We start from the raw sequence: 17,431 nt of genomic DNA, 5'->3' as shown, positions 1-17,431 counted from the left end.
ACTTCCCTGTTTTAAACACAATTAGCTCAGAGAGAAGCTCGTGTGTGTGCGTGAGACATCTCCGAGGCCATTTCTATCTCAAATATGAAGCAGCAGCATATTATAAATGTATTAACTGATAAGTGAACTGTGAATATTCCATCTCTCTGCATAGAAAATCCATTTGCATGGCATTACTGATGGAAGAGCTCATTAGGCTGCCTGCTCCACTTACAGTCTCAACACTTGGTCCTCATTCCCTCGCCAACAGTTCCCAGCTGTTCCTGCCTGGGTCCATTGGGGTCTCCTCATCCTCAGTTCTAAATAGAGCGGAAACCCTTTGGAAAGTACATCATTACCATATGGAAGTTAAAAAAAATGGTGCTGGTCAAATTGCATCCCTCATGATACCTATTTATATGCATGTTATCTTGCCCATTAGTGCAAGCTCATTGAAGGTAGGAACTGTTTTTGCCCTTTCTTGTATTCTCAGTGCCTAGCACAGTGCCTGACATGTGGTAAGTCATTATCAACATGTTGATTGACTGATTATGTGACAACATTACTTGGTGAAAAGGGGGTGGCGGGAGGAAACCTGAAAAGACTTAGGTTCAAAGGCTGCCTCTAACACGTAGCAACTGTGTGATCATGGACAAGTTGAATAACCTCTCTGAATCTCAGTTTCTCCATCTGTAAAATGGAAATGCTAGGACCTGTCTGAAAGATATTGTGAAGATCAAATGAGATCTTATTGAATGTAGTGTGCTTTGCAAACCTTAAAGCATCAAATTAATTTTTTATGTACAGTATGATCATAGATTCAGAGTTAGAAAAGATTTTAACAGCCATGTGGTCTAATGCCCTTGTTTTATAGCTGAGAAACTGAAGCCCATAGAAGTTATGTGACTTACTCATGGTCACATGTAGTAAATAGGAGAGTCAGAATTTGAACTCAGGTCCTTGGACTCTAGAACCAGCCCCTTTCCACTGTACCTCAATGCCCTTGGATATACCTTTTTCTTGAAATCAGATTATATAGATACAGATATTACCTTCAATAGAGATAGAATATACAATAAAGACAAATAAGATAAAATTAGTTTTAAAAGATAAAATAAAATATAGATATTACTTTTCCTAGCCAATAGATCAATCAATATCTGTTAAGCACTCATGTGCCAGACACTGTGTTCCCTGTAGCCACCCCCTACAATTCAACTAAATTCAACAAGCATTTATCAAACTTCTACTATGCGAAAGGTGGGTAGCTAGGTGGCACAATGGATAAAGCACTGTTCCTGGAGTGAGGAAGACCTGAGTTAAAATCTGGACTCAGACACCTACTGGCTATGTGACCTTGGGCAAGTCACTTAACGCTGCTTGCTTCAGTTTCTTCATCTTTCAAACAAGCTGGAGAAGGAAACAAGAAGTTACTCCAGTATCTTTTGCCAAGAAAATCCCAAAAGGAGTCATGAAGAGTTGGATGTGACTGAAATGCCTGAACAACCACAAAAAATATGAAAGAAACCACACTGAAGACATAAGGGCAAAAAGGAAACAACCCCTGCCCTCATGGAGCTTCTATTCTACCCTAAGGGGGTACAACATAAGCTCTCAGCATCACAGATCTAGGAAGAGACCTTGGCGGCCACCTACTCCAACCTCCTCCCCATATAGGATGAGGAAACTGAGGCACAGGGAGGTAAAACACCCCGTCCAGGGCCACTTAGGCAGTCAGTGTCACATACACAAATTAACAGAGTAGAAGGAAAACTGAGACGGGACAAAATTTCAAAAACTGAAAGGGGGAAGAGAGAGCAGGGCAGTGGTTATCGCTTCACAGAGAAGGTGGAGCCCAAGCTGAGCCTTTAGGTAAGCTTTAGGAGAAATGGAAAAAAAGGAGCAGTTTTGGGTTGTTTTATGGAGGCAGGAGAAATTGGCACAAATGCATGGAGGCTGGAGAGGCAGTATCAAGTTTGGGGAGTGGCTAGTAGTCTAGTTTGCTTAGAGCATAAAGTCTGTGAAGGGGAGTACCTGTTGTTGTGGTGGTCCTTTATTTTCGAAGAGACCATGACATGAGGAAAAATGATGACATGACTTGCAGCTGACTTTGATTTCAGTGACCTATTGATAGGGTTGAGAATGGAGGTGGAGCCTTCAAAAGTAAGCTAAGGAGTTGGCTTTTTATCCTACAGGCAATGAAACTACTGAGGGTTTTTGGAGTATAAGAATGGCATGGTTAGAGTAGTGCCCTAATGATATTAGGCAAAAAGGTGGCACAGTGAATATGAGACCTGGACTTGCATTTCAGGTCTATCCTGGCCTGAGTTCAAATCCTGCCTCAGACATTTAATAGCTATGTGCCTCTGGGAAAGTCACTTAATCTCTATTTGCCTCAGTTTTGTCATTTGTAAAATGGGAATAATACCAGAACTCACCTCATAGAGTTGTTGTAAGGATTAAATGAGATATGTAAAGAGCTTTGCAAAGTTAAAATGCCATAGAAATATTATTATTGTATTGTTCGGCTAGTTGTGTGAAGACTGAAATGGGGAGAGGAAGGATGCCCTATATACTCCAGCCACATATATATGTGTGTGACTATATATATACATATATATACACATACACACACATATATACACATATGTATGTATATATACACACACATACATAAATATATATACATATATTTATAATTCATATGTAAATATAATAAAATATAAATAAATAGATAAATATATCAACATGTAAATACACACACACACATATATAAAATTTCTTAATATACCACCATCGACAAGAGGTGTCAACATACCCCAGGCAGTGGTATGCTGGAGCCATCTAGTAACTTGCTGACATGGTTGACAGTGTTTCCAATGGACCTGGAGCCTGAGGATGTGAGCAGAATCTTAACTCTGATATATCGAGCCTGAATGGCTTTAGACAGACTAATTCCTCTGTATAGATCTCATTTTTCTTATCACAGCCATCGCCAGTCATCTTGACTTATGTCGGGCCATTGGACCCACATGGCTCCAGAGGAAAGAGTGAGGCTGATGACTTTGCACAGCTCTGCCTCACTTAAATCCAGTTCACCTGCAAGTCAAGACATCAACTTCCTGATGTCATTGGTCCTCTTTGAGAATGAAGGATGAACAACAATAACAGCTTGCTGATAAGAGCCAGTGGTTAAATTTTCCCCTTGAGCATTAACGCCTCAGAAATCTGCAAACGCTGTACATCAGGGCTTGGTTTATTGTTTTCTTGATTGTCTAGCCTTAAGAAAGTAAAATATTAATAATTCAGGTTAAACTTAAAAATGCGTCCTCTAAATTGAGGGGATGCCCATCAATTGGGGAATGGCTGAACATGAATGTAATGGAATACTATTGTGCTATAAGTAATGATGAACAAGAGGACTTCAGAAAACCCTAGAAAGACATATATGAACTGATGCTGAGTGAAGTGAGCAGAACCAGGAGAACATTGTACGCAGTAACAGCCACAGTGGGCCAGGGCTGATTTTGATAAGCTTAGCCCTTCTCAGCAATGCAAGGACCTAAAACACTTCCAAAGGACTCATGATGGAAAATGCCATCCACATCCAAAGAAAGAACTGTGGAGTCTGAATGCAGAGAGAAGCAGACTACTTTCTTTTTGTTTGTTCATTTTGTTTTGTTTTTTCTTTCTCATGATTTCTCCCATTCATTATAATTCTTCTGTACAACATGACTAATGTTAAAATATGTTTAATAGGAATGCATACATAGAGCCTGTATCAGATTACAAGCCATCTTGGGAAGAGGAGGGGGAGAAAATTTAAAACTTATTGAAGTGGATGTTGAAAACTAAAAATAAACTAATTTAAAAAAAAGAAAAAAGTGTGTCTTCTACATATTTTTTTAAAAAGAGCTGGTCATTAACCATCGTGTTAACTCAGCACCTGGGGCCATTGCCAGTTATCCTGATCCATATCTCACCACTGAACCTAGATGGCTCTGGGGGAGAGATTGAGGCACAGCCCTCCCTCACTTAAATCTAATTCACTTGTAAGTCATGACATAACCTCCCTGATGTCATTGGTCCTCTTTGAGAATGAAGGACAAAACGACAAATCAGCACACCCCTGGCCCTAGCTAGGTGTGGGTAAAAGGCCATTTAGCCAGTTAGATTTAAAGGGCTTCACTATTTCACCCACCCCATCCCCAAGTGCTCCACCAGCCTAGGACCACTACCACCTTTCATCCTCCCCCAAGTCTCCATTTCCACAAGATTCCATTGTTGGGTTTCACATAAAAGGCAAATTGTTGGCTCTAGAGGTTATTATTAAACTGCATGTATATTAATTGTCTATTATGTCAGGGAAATATTCCCTGCTGAAGTGAATTAGCTGATTAATTTCTCTAACTAGTTATCTTAGAAGGCACAGGGTGCCTAGGCTGGACAAGACAAGTTGAACTAGAGAAGGGTGAACTACATGATCTCTGATCTCTCTTCCAGCTCTCGAGCTATGACCTTATGAAGCTATTGTATGAATAATGCTAATTATTATATAATGTGATTATGATCAGATATAGCTATAATATAGTATAACAATATATTATATTATTTAATAATGTATTATAATAATTTAATTGTTATCATATATAATAATCTATAGAGATGTTATTATTAAATTATAATCTATTACAATTGTACTGTTCTCTATTATAATTATCCATTATATTGATATATTCTATAATTGTATTATATAGATACTAATATTATTAAATATATTTATTATTACTTATTATATATTCACTATAATCATTTATGGGGATATAATTATTAGTTATCAGTGCTATAAGTATTACTATATTATAATATTGTATATTTTATTATAACATAATGGTGTTAATTATAACAATAATAAAATACTTGGGCATGTTTCACTTAGTTTTTCTATTTGAGGCCTTTGAAAGAAATGTTATGTTTTTAAAGTCATTTTTGTCCTTCCCCTTCCCTTGTTGCACAGAAAATAATGAGGGGTTGGCAACTTAAACAATGTAGGGATGGGAGAGGGGAGAGGAAGGAAAAGCGGGTGGCAAACATTCAGGCGGGGCAATTGTTTTCACAAGGATGTCGTTTCGACACAGTCCTTCTGTGTCCCACGGCCAGCTTGTGAAGCTCACAAAAAACAGATCTGGCCAAAAGGGAATAGTTTCCATTATGAATGTTTTTCATTCTTAAAAATAAAAAAGTAATGAGATGTTAAAATTGATTTGAATTTTAATAAGGTCTAACTCCAGAACGCTCTTTCTCGCTGAAGGCATGTGAAACTTCTGGTGATACTGAAAACTTTCACCAATATTAAAGGCAAATATGTTTGCTGTACAAAATTGCTCTTTCTTCTTTCTTTCTTTTCTCCCCCTCCCCTTGCCCTCTTTTCTTTTTCTTTCTTTTCTCCCCCTCCCCATGCTTCTCTAAAGACTGACCAGGAGAAGATAAAATGATAATGTGTTATAGCTTTAGAGACCAAGCACCTGGATTCATATCCCTCCTCTAACATTTACTACCTATACATCTTTGGGCAAGTCATTTCATCTGTCTGAGTCTTGGATTCCTTATCTGTAAAATGATTAGATTGGATTCTATGGCCTCTGAGGTAACTTCCAATTTTATATCTAGGAGATCTTCCTGTTCAGGAGCAATTGTTTTGTAGTTCTTGAAAATGAAATTAAGTAAATTAATGAATTGATGGATGGATGGATGGATAGATGGATAGATAGATGGATGAATAGATAGACAGACAGACTGACAGACAGACAATGGAAATGCATTGTAGCTGACTTGCCCAAAGAACGGGAAAAATGAAGTTCAGCTGAAGAAACAAAAAAAAAATAGATATAACTACAATATATGGAAATGTGGTTCTTTGTTGATTCTTACAGACAGCATAGTCTTGTGGTAGAGAGCCAAACTCAATGCCCGACTGACTTAGGTTCAAGACCCCTCTCTGATACATGCTGAATGTGTGATCCAGTACAAATTACTCAATCCTTCAGTGCCTCCAAGACATTTTCTAAGAACATAAATTGGTGCCAATCTGTATTGGTAAGAGGGAGTTCTCTCATCTGGAATTCCCTTTGCCAATGAAATTGCAGAGCGGTCAACTCCCATCTCTTCCCATCCCATCCCAGAGTATGCAAGGCTCCAGCTTACATCCAAAGATATTAATTTGTTGTTATACAAGACTCTGCCCAAATATAAAAAAGACAGAGCAGAATATTGTAAGCCCTAGGAGAGGAGACCTCTGGGGATGAGTGGCTGGATTGCTAGACTTGGAGTCAAGAAGACCCAGGTTCAAATTCCATCTCCGATACTCACTTTATGATCATGGGTCATTATGACTTTCTGAGTTATAGTTTCCTTGTCTACAGAGTAGGGGTGATAACACCCGACATAACTACTTCATAGGGTGCTGTGAGGTTCAAGTGAGAGAAAGTATCTAAAATACTTTCAAAGCTAAAAGTGATATTCATGCCAGCTGTTGCCATTATCATTAACAAATATTACAGTCTGAGTGATAGCCAGGGTAGTGTCTTACATGTTACTTTATTCATTCCTCCTAATATCTCTGTGAAATAGTGTCTGGTATTATTCTTTTTCTACAGATAAGAAAACTGAGCAGGAGAGAGATTAAATAACTTACCCAGAGTTCCATAGCCAGTAAGTGTCTGAAGTGGGTGATGTCATAGTGCACAGAGAGCACTATGGGCCTGGAGTCAGGAAGACTCACCTTCCTGAGTTCAAATCTGACCTCAGACACTTACTAGACACGTGTCCCTAGGCAAGCCACTTAACCCTGTTTGCCTCAGTTTCCTCATCTGTAAAATGAGGGGATTGGGTTACATGGACCCTGAGGTCCCTTCTAGATGTGAGATTTATGGCTTTTTTAGATGTGAGTGGTCTAGTACACCACAAATACGTTTGGGTTTACTCTGTAACTTTGAAATTTACATGGAAGAGCATTACATTCAACAATCTACCTGATGAACCAAGCCCTGATTATCTGCACGAGTATTGGTATGGATAACGGAAAACAATCATAGGTCACCCAAAGAGGTTGGGATGCCAGCATGGCAATGAGGATTCAGAGAAGAGTTCCAAACCTTGGAAAATGGTTTCATTTACAAAGAGTTAGACATTAAAAATGCCACTTCAAAAACCACTGAATGTTAACCATGAAATATGCAAGAATAATACAAAGATGGAAAAAGAGTCAGACCTGGAGACTCTGGCCTTAGACACTTACTAGTTGTGTGACCCTGGGCAAGTCACTTAACCCCTATTGCCTCAAAAAAATAAAAAATAAAAAGAATACAAAGATAAAATGACATTAATCTAGTCTTCAAATGGTAAACATCAAACAAAAAGCACTATGAGTATATGCATGCGGGGAGGAGAGCAGAGGGTAGGTAATAATAATTAATTTCTTATTGATATAGACAATACTTTGAGATTGGATGACACAATTTTAAATGATACTAATAACCAATGCTTAACCATCTCTTTATAGATTTTATCTCATATGGTTTTCACCATAACCTTGTTAGATTATACTATAACATTACCTATCATACAGATGAGGAAACTAAAGCTCAGAGAGGCAATATGGTATAGTTCAGTGGTGGGGACCCTGTGGTCTTCTAGGTCCTTGAGTACAGCCTTTTGAGTCCAAATTTTACAGAACAAATCCTTTCATTAAAAGGATTTGTTCTGTGAAGTCAAACGGCCACACTTGAGGACCTAGAGAGGGCCACACGTGGCCTCAAGACTGCAGGTTCCCCACCCGTAGTACAGTTTAATTAAGAGGACTAGGTGCAGAGTCAAGACACCCAGGCACAGATCCAGGCCCTGCTTCTTAATGCTTGGGAGACCTTAGATGAACAACTTAACTTCTTGGGTTCCTCATCTATACAAAGCAGAGCTTAGACTAGAGGCCTACTAAGTTCCCTTCTGTAACCAGAGTGACCTTTGTTTTCTTTGAGTAACTCAGGTTACCTCATTGAGCCTCACTGGGTGCTGGGGCTTCTCTTCCGGGGCAGGAAGCCCAGAAATCATGCCAGGAAGAAAAGAACTTCCTGTGTGATGAGTCGTGGGGCTGGCTGAGGGGAGGTGTTAACTCCAGAGCCATGCCCTATTGGGTGTTAACCTAGTCTACACTAGGGGAAGAGGCCAACTCAAGAATCAATCGGCGCTGGTCATTCAGGTGGCGCTTGATGATGTCAAAAACTCTATAAGAGGGGAGAGGACAGCTTGAAGAGCTCTCTTTCCTTTTCTGGTTGCGTGGGAGCAGTGGGGAGCTTGACTCTGGGCCAGCCCTTGCTCTCGGGCTGAACCCAGATGTTGGTAACTATGAATTGTATTCGGTCTGTCTGTTGATATTTGTAATTTGTTTGGATTTAGTTCTGAAGTTCGGGATGGTGATTTTATTTTCCCCCGAACTAAATGAATGTTCTGAACTTCAGGATGCTGGCTGTTCCCCTGAACTAGCTGACTGTAATCTGTATTTGGCCTGTCTGTTGATGCTTGCCCGTATGCTCCCCTGAACTAACTGAATGCTGGCTTTTTTTCCACTGAACTAAATGAATGTTGTCTGTATGCTAACTGAATGCTGGATTAAAGTAAGCTGGTCAACCCCTTCACCGTGCTTTCCTTGTTTAAGCAGATAAAAAGAACCTGTGCTTTTCCGGCATGCCGGCAGCCTCCTGGGTGCATCTTACACCCCCACAGAAGCTGCTAGCTGATTGTTAAAACACCTTCCAAAGCTAGATCTCTGTGACCCTAAATGGCCTTATGACTTACCCAAGGTCACAACTAGTGAGTGTCAGAGCTGGAAGCCGAACTCACATCTTAGGAGTCAAGGTCAAATGTTCCTTCCTTCGGAAGAAAGCCTGAAGCCATCCAACTATCTCTCAGTGTCTATGGATAATTCATCCATTTCCCTTTGGTCTTTAATTGAAAGATACATAAACCAACCCATTTCCTTTTTTCTTTCTCTTACTTCAAATACTGGAAAGTCTATGCATTATTCTAAAAGCAAGCTATTCAAATTAGGAGACATAAAAGATACTTCCTTTTTGATGACAGGGACAGATTTTTCTCTCCTCCTATATTTCCATCACTCGCTCCATAGATGGGAATAAAGTACCAAGGGCTGATGAATTCCTGCATGCTCCCGTAGTTACATTATCTATTCACGCCCCTCCATCTGCACTGGGAAGATTTTAAACATTGTCCCTCTATCAGATCTGTTCTATTGAAAATGAAGAGTTTGTGCAGTGGCTAGCAGTTACATTCTAATTATATTATTTCAGGCTGCAATTTCTTTGAAATCTAAAGAACCCACTGTCTGGGAGGTGTGGACAACGGGGGCCGAACATGTCAGGCACATGGCAAATTCCTCGAGAAGAATGCCAAACATATTATTGCTTGGGTTTCTTTGCAGAGAGCAAATTCACCAAACCAAGGGCAAGTAGCATCAATGCTAGCACACAGAGAACTTTGATCTGCTCTCTTTCTGAGTGGAAGGTACATCTGCCAGGAGACCCGAGGCCAGCAAATGAACCGGTGATTCATATTCCAATTAGGGGGCAGTGATTAGAAAATATTTCTATTCATCTTTTTTCTCTTCTTTCTTTTTTTTTAAATTACAGTCAATTTTTCAGGAAGCCTACTTCTTTCCAAACTTTTCCAAATTCTTCATATTTATCATTTGTTTTGTTTTTTTCTTGACTTGTAAACTTATCACTACCTACCTTCCTTGAAGTCCCAACTAAAATCCTGCCTTCTGCAAAGAGTCTTCTCCAGCCTCTCTTAATTCTAGTGACTTCCATCTGTTAGTTATTTCCTATTTATCCTGTATATTGCTTCCTTTCTATATGTTTGGTTGCATGTTGTCTCCCTCATTAGATTGTAAACTCCTTCAGGGCAGTGATTGACTTTTGTTTCTTTTTGTATCCCCATCGAGTAGCACAGCGTGTTGCAAATAGTCAATGCTTAATAAATGTTGATGGATGGCTGGATGGGTGGATTGAGGCAGGGAGCCCCAGGATGAGAAAGTGCCCTCTTATGAATATAGGTCAGCATCTCTTCAGCAATGTTATCATCCTGGAAGGTTGACTGGGGTTATTATTACTTTTGTTCAGTTGTTTTTAGTCATGTCCGACTCTTAGTGAGGGGGGTTTCTTGGCCAAAATACTGGAGTACTTTGCTATTTCCTTTTCCAGCTCATTTTACAGAAGAGGAAACTGAGGCAAACAGGGTTAAGTGACTTGCCCAGGGTCATCCAGCAAGTAAGCATCTGAGGCCAAATTTGAACTCAGGTCTTCCTGACTCCAGGCCCAGCACTATCCATTGTATCACCTAGAGGCCTCACAGCTAAGGGTAATTACTGGGGTACTGACAGATAAATTTCTTTTCAAGGTTATACAGCCAGTATGTAGTAAAGGCAGATTTTGAACCCAGATCATGGTAACTACAATGCAAGGCTGGCTCTCTATTCACTACATCACCCTACCTTGTCATCATTTCTTAATGTACAATGATATATATTATCTTCGTACTCCACAATTTTTTCAGCCATCTCCCAATAGAACATAAGTCCCTAATATAGAGCCTGACATACAGTTATGTTTAATAAATGCTTACTTCCTGACTGATTGATTCCCCAATCAATGGGCACTCACTTTTCTCCCGGTTCTTTGTTATAATAAAAAAGTCTTGATATAAATATGTACAAATGCATGTTAAACTGAATTTAATTAACAGGTTTTGTTTGTTAGTCATTTCTCTAAGAATTCCAATGTGTGGTCCTTTTGTGATCTGAAGACAACAGTGATCCTCTGCTTTGTATCCCCATTCAAAACTTCTTTATAACTGAAGTGAACACCTGGATGTTGCAACAATCTGGCTAGCAGCTGCGTGGGGGTGTAAAACCAAAAACAACCAACTCACAGAATGCTATAAGCCCAGGTTCTTTTGATCAGCTTTGCTAAGGAAAGCAACGTTAAGGGTTAACAACCTTACTTTAATCCAACACACAAATATCATTCACTTAGTTCAGGGGAAAAAGCCAGCACCCTGGACTTCAGAGCAAATACAAACAAACTACAAACATCAACAGACAGACCTTGTCTGATTCAAATCTCAATGCATAGTTACCAGAGTTTAAAAAAGTCCGAACATCTGAGTTTACAAGCTGGAGGGCTCTTAACTTCAGCTGCCTGGAGTTTCCACATCAGTGCACCGCCAAGAGTGAGAGCCCTAAGCAAATAGCTCTGTCTTCCCTTTTTATGCACTCTTTAGCCATCATCAAACATCATCTGAGCAACCAGAACTTAAGCTCTTACTATTGGCCCTGGTCTTAGCACCTCCCTTCATTGGTTCCACCTGGAGTCCCCACCTTAGTTACCAATTCATACCCACATAGGCTTAGTACCTAATAGACAGGGGTTTGGGCCTGGGGCTTAGCACCTAATAAGACTCAATCAAAGACACTGAGTTAATCAAAGGAAACAAAGGCCAAACTCTTCAAGGGCACTTGGTTGAATAAGTGCTAAGAGCCCATCTTGATACCCAATACACAGGATCAGAGAATTAAAGCATCAAGCCTGGCAGGAACCTTAGAGATCACCCTGTTTGACCTCCTCATTTTACTAATGAAGATACAGAAGCTCAGAGAGGTCCCCCAAGAAGTAAGCTGCAGACCTGGGATTCATTCCTAAGCGCTCAGACTACAATTCCAACATTCTTCCCATAACATCATACTGCGGCATAAGACCAAAGGATTTTGGAGTCAAAAGAGACCTTAACGGTCATGAAGTTTAAAATCCTCATTTTATGGATAAGGAAACTGAGGCTGAGAGACAGAGGTAACTTGCCTCAGGCCATAAAGAAAATATAGAGAAAGAATATTGAATTTAAAGTTAAAGAATGTGGGTTCAAATCTTGGCTCTACCACTTGGCTCTGCTTGTGTGACCTTGGTCAAGTCACTTCATCACCATGGGTCTTTTTCTGTAAAGAGAGGATTAGACCAAATGGCCTCTGAAATCCCCTTCAGCTCTAGAGCTACATTACCCCACCACTTGCTAATGTTCCTTCCAAATAGATTCCATTCTAACTATCCACATGTTTATAAAACATCAAACCAAAGAAATGAGCAAATTCTCACAAATCCTCTGCTATATCATAGGCCTCAAACTTTTTTTAACCTTTTTTGCCCTAAATCTACTCTATAAATATTATTTCTGGCATTGTCCTAAAGTACTACATGACTCAAGATTCTTTACAGCATCTTCTGTGATGGAAGAGTCCATTTAAAATAGCTAGCTAGGACAGATAGGCTGTCAAGAAAAAACCTTAACCTGGGGGAAGGTTTGTTTTTTTTTTTTTATAAAAATCATTACCTGTATATAATTCATGTAGTTAAACACTGCTGGGCTTTAAGAAGTAGAAAGGGGAGTTCCTAAGTCAAAATTACTCAGGTTGGTTCATTTATGGTTCAGCAGGCTATCCCAACCTTGATAAAGAATGCAAGCTTATTTGGGATCCAGACTTAGAGCTGAAATAGAGTTCAGAGGATGTCTAGTTTGTCCATTTTTTCTTACAAATGAGGAAACTCAGGCCCAAATATGTTGCATTTTTTGTTGTTGTTATTCAGTCATATCTGACTCTTCATGGCCCCAGTTTTGGGATTTTCTTTGCAAAGATAATGGAGTAGTTTGCCATTTCCTTCTCTCGCTCATTGTACAGATGAGGAAACTGAGACAAGCAGAGTTAAGTGACTTGTCCAGGGTCACTCAGCTAGTAAGTATCTGAGGTCAAATTTGAACTCAGGTCTCCTTGGCTCCAGGCCCACCACTCTATCCACTGTACCAATTAACTGCCCATGTTGAGTGATTTACCTAAGATCATCTAGTTAATGAGCAACAAAAGCAAGGTTCAAACCCGACTTCCCTGACTCCCAGCCAGCTCTCTGCAACGGACCATGCTGCCTCCCAAACCTTCATAAGATTTTGTTAAAAACATTTAACATTTTAGACAAGCCTCAAAATTGAACAATCCTAAATATACTAATTTTCTATTTCTCCCTCTTCAGTTCATAATATCACCTCCCAGTTCATTGCACATAAAAGACTAAAGTTAATAAGGGATAGGGGAAAAAACAAAGGAATGGACGAAGAAGAAATGATTAGATTGCACAGAGGTATTTTCTTCCCTCCCCCAGCAAAGATAAGCCAAGAGCTGGACTGCCAGTAATTGGCTTGTCATTGGCCAGGTTTTTTGGCTCCTTCTTCTTCCTGGAGACTTCACATTATGGAGTTCCCTGGACATACTCCAATCTGTGCCTTTGTGTCAATGAATCTTGGTTCTCATAAAGCCAGTTCTTATTTTTTTCCCCTAACTTGATTCCAACTCTTAAATATAGCTCCAAGGAAAACAGAAAGTAATTAAAATGTCAACACTTCCCTGAAAAGAAACATAAACTCTTTAGATTCACTTTATACCAGAAACATCCTCAGAGGTAAAAAGAAGGCAGCCCTGGCCAATAAAGCAATGCTATCTCAAGGCAAAATTGGTTTGATAGGTGATAAGGATAAATTTCACTTCTTATAATTCCATGTTTGCATTGCTTTTTTTCTTAGTATTTGCTAAATTGAAAGCTAATCTTCAATTCAAATTAACAAATATTGGTTGAGGGCTAATTAATGATAATAGTTACCATTTATGTGGACAGCTAGATGATGCAGTGGATAGTGCCAGACCTGGAGTTGGAAGGACTCATCTTCCCGAGTTCAAATCTGACCTCAGACACTTACTAGCTGTGTGACCCTAGCTATGTCAGGTCACTTAACTCTGGAACTCAGTATCTTCATCTGCGAAGTGAAGAAGTTGGACTCAAGTCTGTCTGCCTCATTTTGCTCAACTGTAAAAATGGGGGTAATAAGAATGGATCAGACAGAAATCAAACTATAGGGAGGGAAGATAGGTAGAAGGCATGAAAATAATCCCAGAGAAATACAACGAGGATCTCCACCAGCATGGAAAGGAGGTGGTGGATTCAAAGTCCTTATGTGTTTCTTTTATAATGGACTAATAGTCCATTGGAAGAGAGTTCAGTTTTATGGGATTTGATGCGAAATGAACTGGCAATGAGTGACTTGGTCCCCTCCGGGTCATAATGCATGGCTCTATTATTCAGCACAGTGACTAGGGGACAAAGGGAGAATTCATTCTTCATTTCTACATGCATTTAGACTGGTGTGTCTAGACTCAGAACCTTTCCAGAGTCCCTCTGAGCAACAATTCCCTTCTTGATATTCTAGAAATAGGAAAAATGGAGACATAAAAAGAGATAACTTTTGTTATCGCCCGATAGGTTTTGGTTTGCAATCATCTATAGTTTCTCTGGCACAAAGACCTCCTCTCTTAGCTCACTGCCTCTCTCAGATTTCCCTAGTGCAACAAGAACAAGGCATTCATGGCTTCCCATCGGCCTCCTTCTTATTCTGCATTTCACATATAGATTTCTGAGGTTTCATTGATTCTCCTTTCCATAAGACACCTTTAACTAGGAGATTATTTTTTCATTCTCTTACCATGAATCCATTTGGAGGGCATTCTCAATCTCTTTTTTGCTTCTATTTTTATGGGCATTTTAGCCTACATTTCCAGTTAATGAATATTGCAAGAAGCTTCATGAAGCAATATAAGAATCCAAAAGGTAAACATAGGTTATTAAGTCAGGAGACCTTGGATTCTGGTCCTAATTCTGACACTTACCAGCCACGTGGCCATAGGTAAGTCAGAAAGCCTCTTCTACTGTTATAGGGACTTGAGAGACCATCTAGTGCAACCCTCTCATTTTACAGATGAGGAGTGAGGCCAAGAGAGTCAAATGACTTGACCAAGGCAACATAGGTATTGACTGACAAGAGACAGGATTTAAATCTAGGTTCTCAAAATCCAGCGGCAGCCCTACTTCCACTGTTTCCTGCTATTCCCTATTTGTTAAATGGGGATAAAAAATATTTGTACTAATCTCCTCACAGGACTGATGTTCCAAAACCTGTGAAATACTATATAGTATAATGTAGCATAGTATACTATAATATACTCTAGTAATAATATCTATTATGAGAAGCAGCATGGCAGAATGACCAGAGGCTTGTCTTGTTATTGAGAAGAAGACTTGCTTCTGACACTAGCTATGTCAGGTCACTTAATAACTCTGTGACTCAGTTTCTTCATCTGTAAAGTGAAGAGGTCAGATTTGATGACCTCCAAGGTCCCTTCCAGCTCCAAACTTACCATTTGATAATGCCACCATTCTCACCCTGACATTTATTGGCCATGTGACTTGGGGAATGTCATTTAACCTTCCAATGCCCCAGGGAACTTTCTCAGGCTGCAAGTTTCAAAGCAGATACCAATTTCTATGGGTAGAAGAAGTTCCTTTAATGGGAAATCCCTATACCATGAAATCATGAGTCCTTTCAAAATAATGTTGATACCAACAATGGCAACAATAAAAATAATATCTATGCTTTCAGGTGGTTGTGATTGTTCACTTGTGTCTAACTCTTTTTGACTCCATTTGGGATTTTCTGGGCAGAGATACTGAAACCTTGGTTTCCTCATCTGTAAAGTGGAAAGAATCATAGCACTTACCTCCTAAGGGTGTTATAAGGACTACATAAGATGATCTGTGCATTAGAAACCATAAAGCACCATAACAAAGTGAGTTATTATTACTGTTCCCCGAAGGATTTTCTTCTCAAGGGTAAATGAACCTGGTTCCTTCAACAATTCCCACATGATAGGGTCAGGTTGCAGTCTTTTTGTCCTGGTTACCTTCCATGGGATATACACTTTGGTTGTCAAAATTATTTCTAAAATATATTACCCAGAACTGCAATACTCCAGACGTTATATGACTAAGGCTGAATATAGCGTGACCACGACACGATCACTTCCCAGGTTCTAAGTGCTAGGCTTCTAATATTATGATTTAAGATTGCATTTGATACGGAGAGAGGTGGTCTGTATCACACTACAAAATCTTGGACAGATATTACAGATGAACAAAAAGCCTGTTTTAACAAATCATAAGGCTTTCTCTGGCTTTAAGTATTTCTGCTATGAATTTTGTAATCTGATGATCCTGTGCATTTCTCCTTAATCATGTATCTAACATCAAAGCTTCAATATGAAACAAATGATCAAACATTGCTATCTTTTAAGAAAAAGGAATCTTCAACAAGCATCCACCTGCATCAGGGCATCATTGGGCAACCCAGAACTTGCCGCTTTCATTTAAAAAAAAAAAGGGAAGGGGGTTTCCTGGAAAGATATCATTACTTTTTTTCTATACAGTATTAATAAACAATCATTTCACACTGTCACATTGATATATGATACAATCTTGAACAAAAATAAAAGTCTGAAATTAAATTGCAATCCGAAGGTTTGGATAGCACTGAGGAATGAATATGTATATATATATATACATATGCATGCATACACATATCGGTGAGTACATATGTCTATGTACATGTGTGTGTGCATGTAGGAATGCTTACAGACATATGTATACATATATGAAGTATGCGCTGCATATGCATATATTTGCAAGTGAATATGTACACATGTGCATATATAATCTGTGAATATATCTATTTATACCAGGGTAGCTAGGGGCACAGTGCATAAAGTGCCCAGCCTGGAGTAAAAAAAAAAAAAAGATTCATTTTCAGGAATTCAAATCTAACCTCAGACACTTATTAGCTGTGTGACCCTGAGTAAATCACTTAACCTTGTTTGCCTCAGTTTCCTCATCTGTAAAATAAGCTGGAGAAGGAAATAGCTAACTGCTCTAGCATCTTTGCCAAAAAAAACCCCAAATGGAATCACAAACTGCCAGACACTACTGAAACAACTGAACAACAACATATCTATATCTATATCTATATCTGTATCTGTATTTATATCTATATCTATACCTATATCTGTATATATGTATATATATATATATATATATATATGCATGGGTGTGAGAATATGTGTATATGTATATAGTCATTGCCTTACAAAGACCAAGCTTGGAGCCAATTGATAAGAGCCTATACTTCCTTTTCTTTGCAGGAGTGCCTCAAGGTTGCAGGTTTCCCACCCCCAGTGTAGGATAATTAAGACTTCTCCTCAAAGGGGTTGGACCCCAGTAATATACATTGACCCACCTAATGTGGGGTCTAACCAAAAGAAGATCTTTAAAATGTAATTTTAATCCCTAAAACTGAAACCACTAAAACAACTAAAAGCAATGGCATCCATTTCTAGAACTGGTCCCTCCAACTCTTGTTCCCTTCTTTCCTTAGGGCTGTAACAGCCAGTATTGCTCAAGGC

Source organism: Trichosurus vulpecula, chromosome 5, assembly GCF_011100635.1.
Source record: "Trichosurus vulpecula isolate mTriVul1 chromosome 5, mTriVul1.pri, whole genome shotgun sequence".
Lineage (NCBI taxonomy): Eukaryota > Metazoa > Chordata > Mammalia > Diprotodontia > Phalangeridae > Trichosurus > Trichosurus vulpecula.
This window is presented reverse-complemented; position numbering follows the sequence as displayed.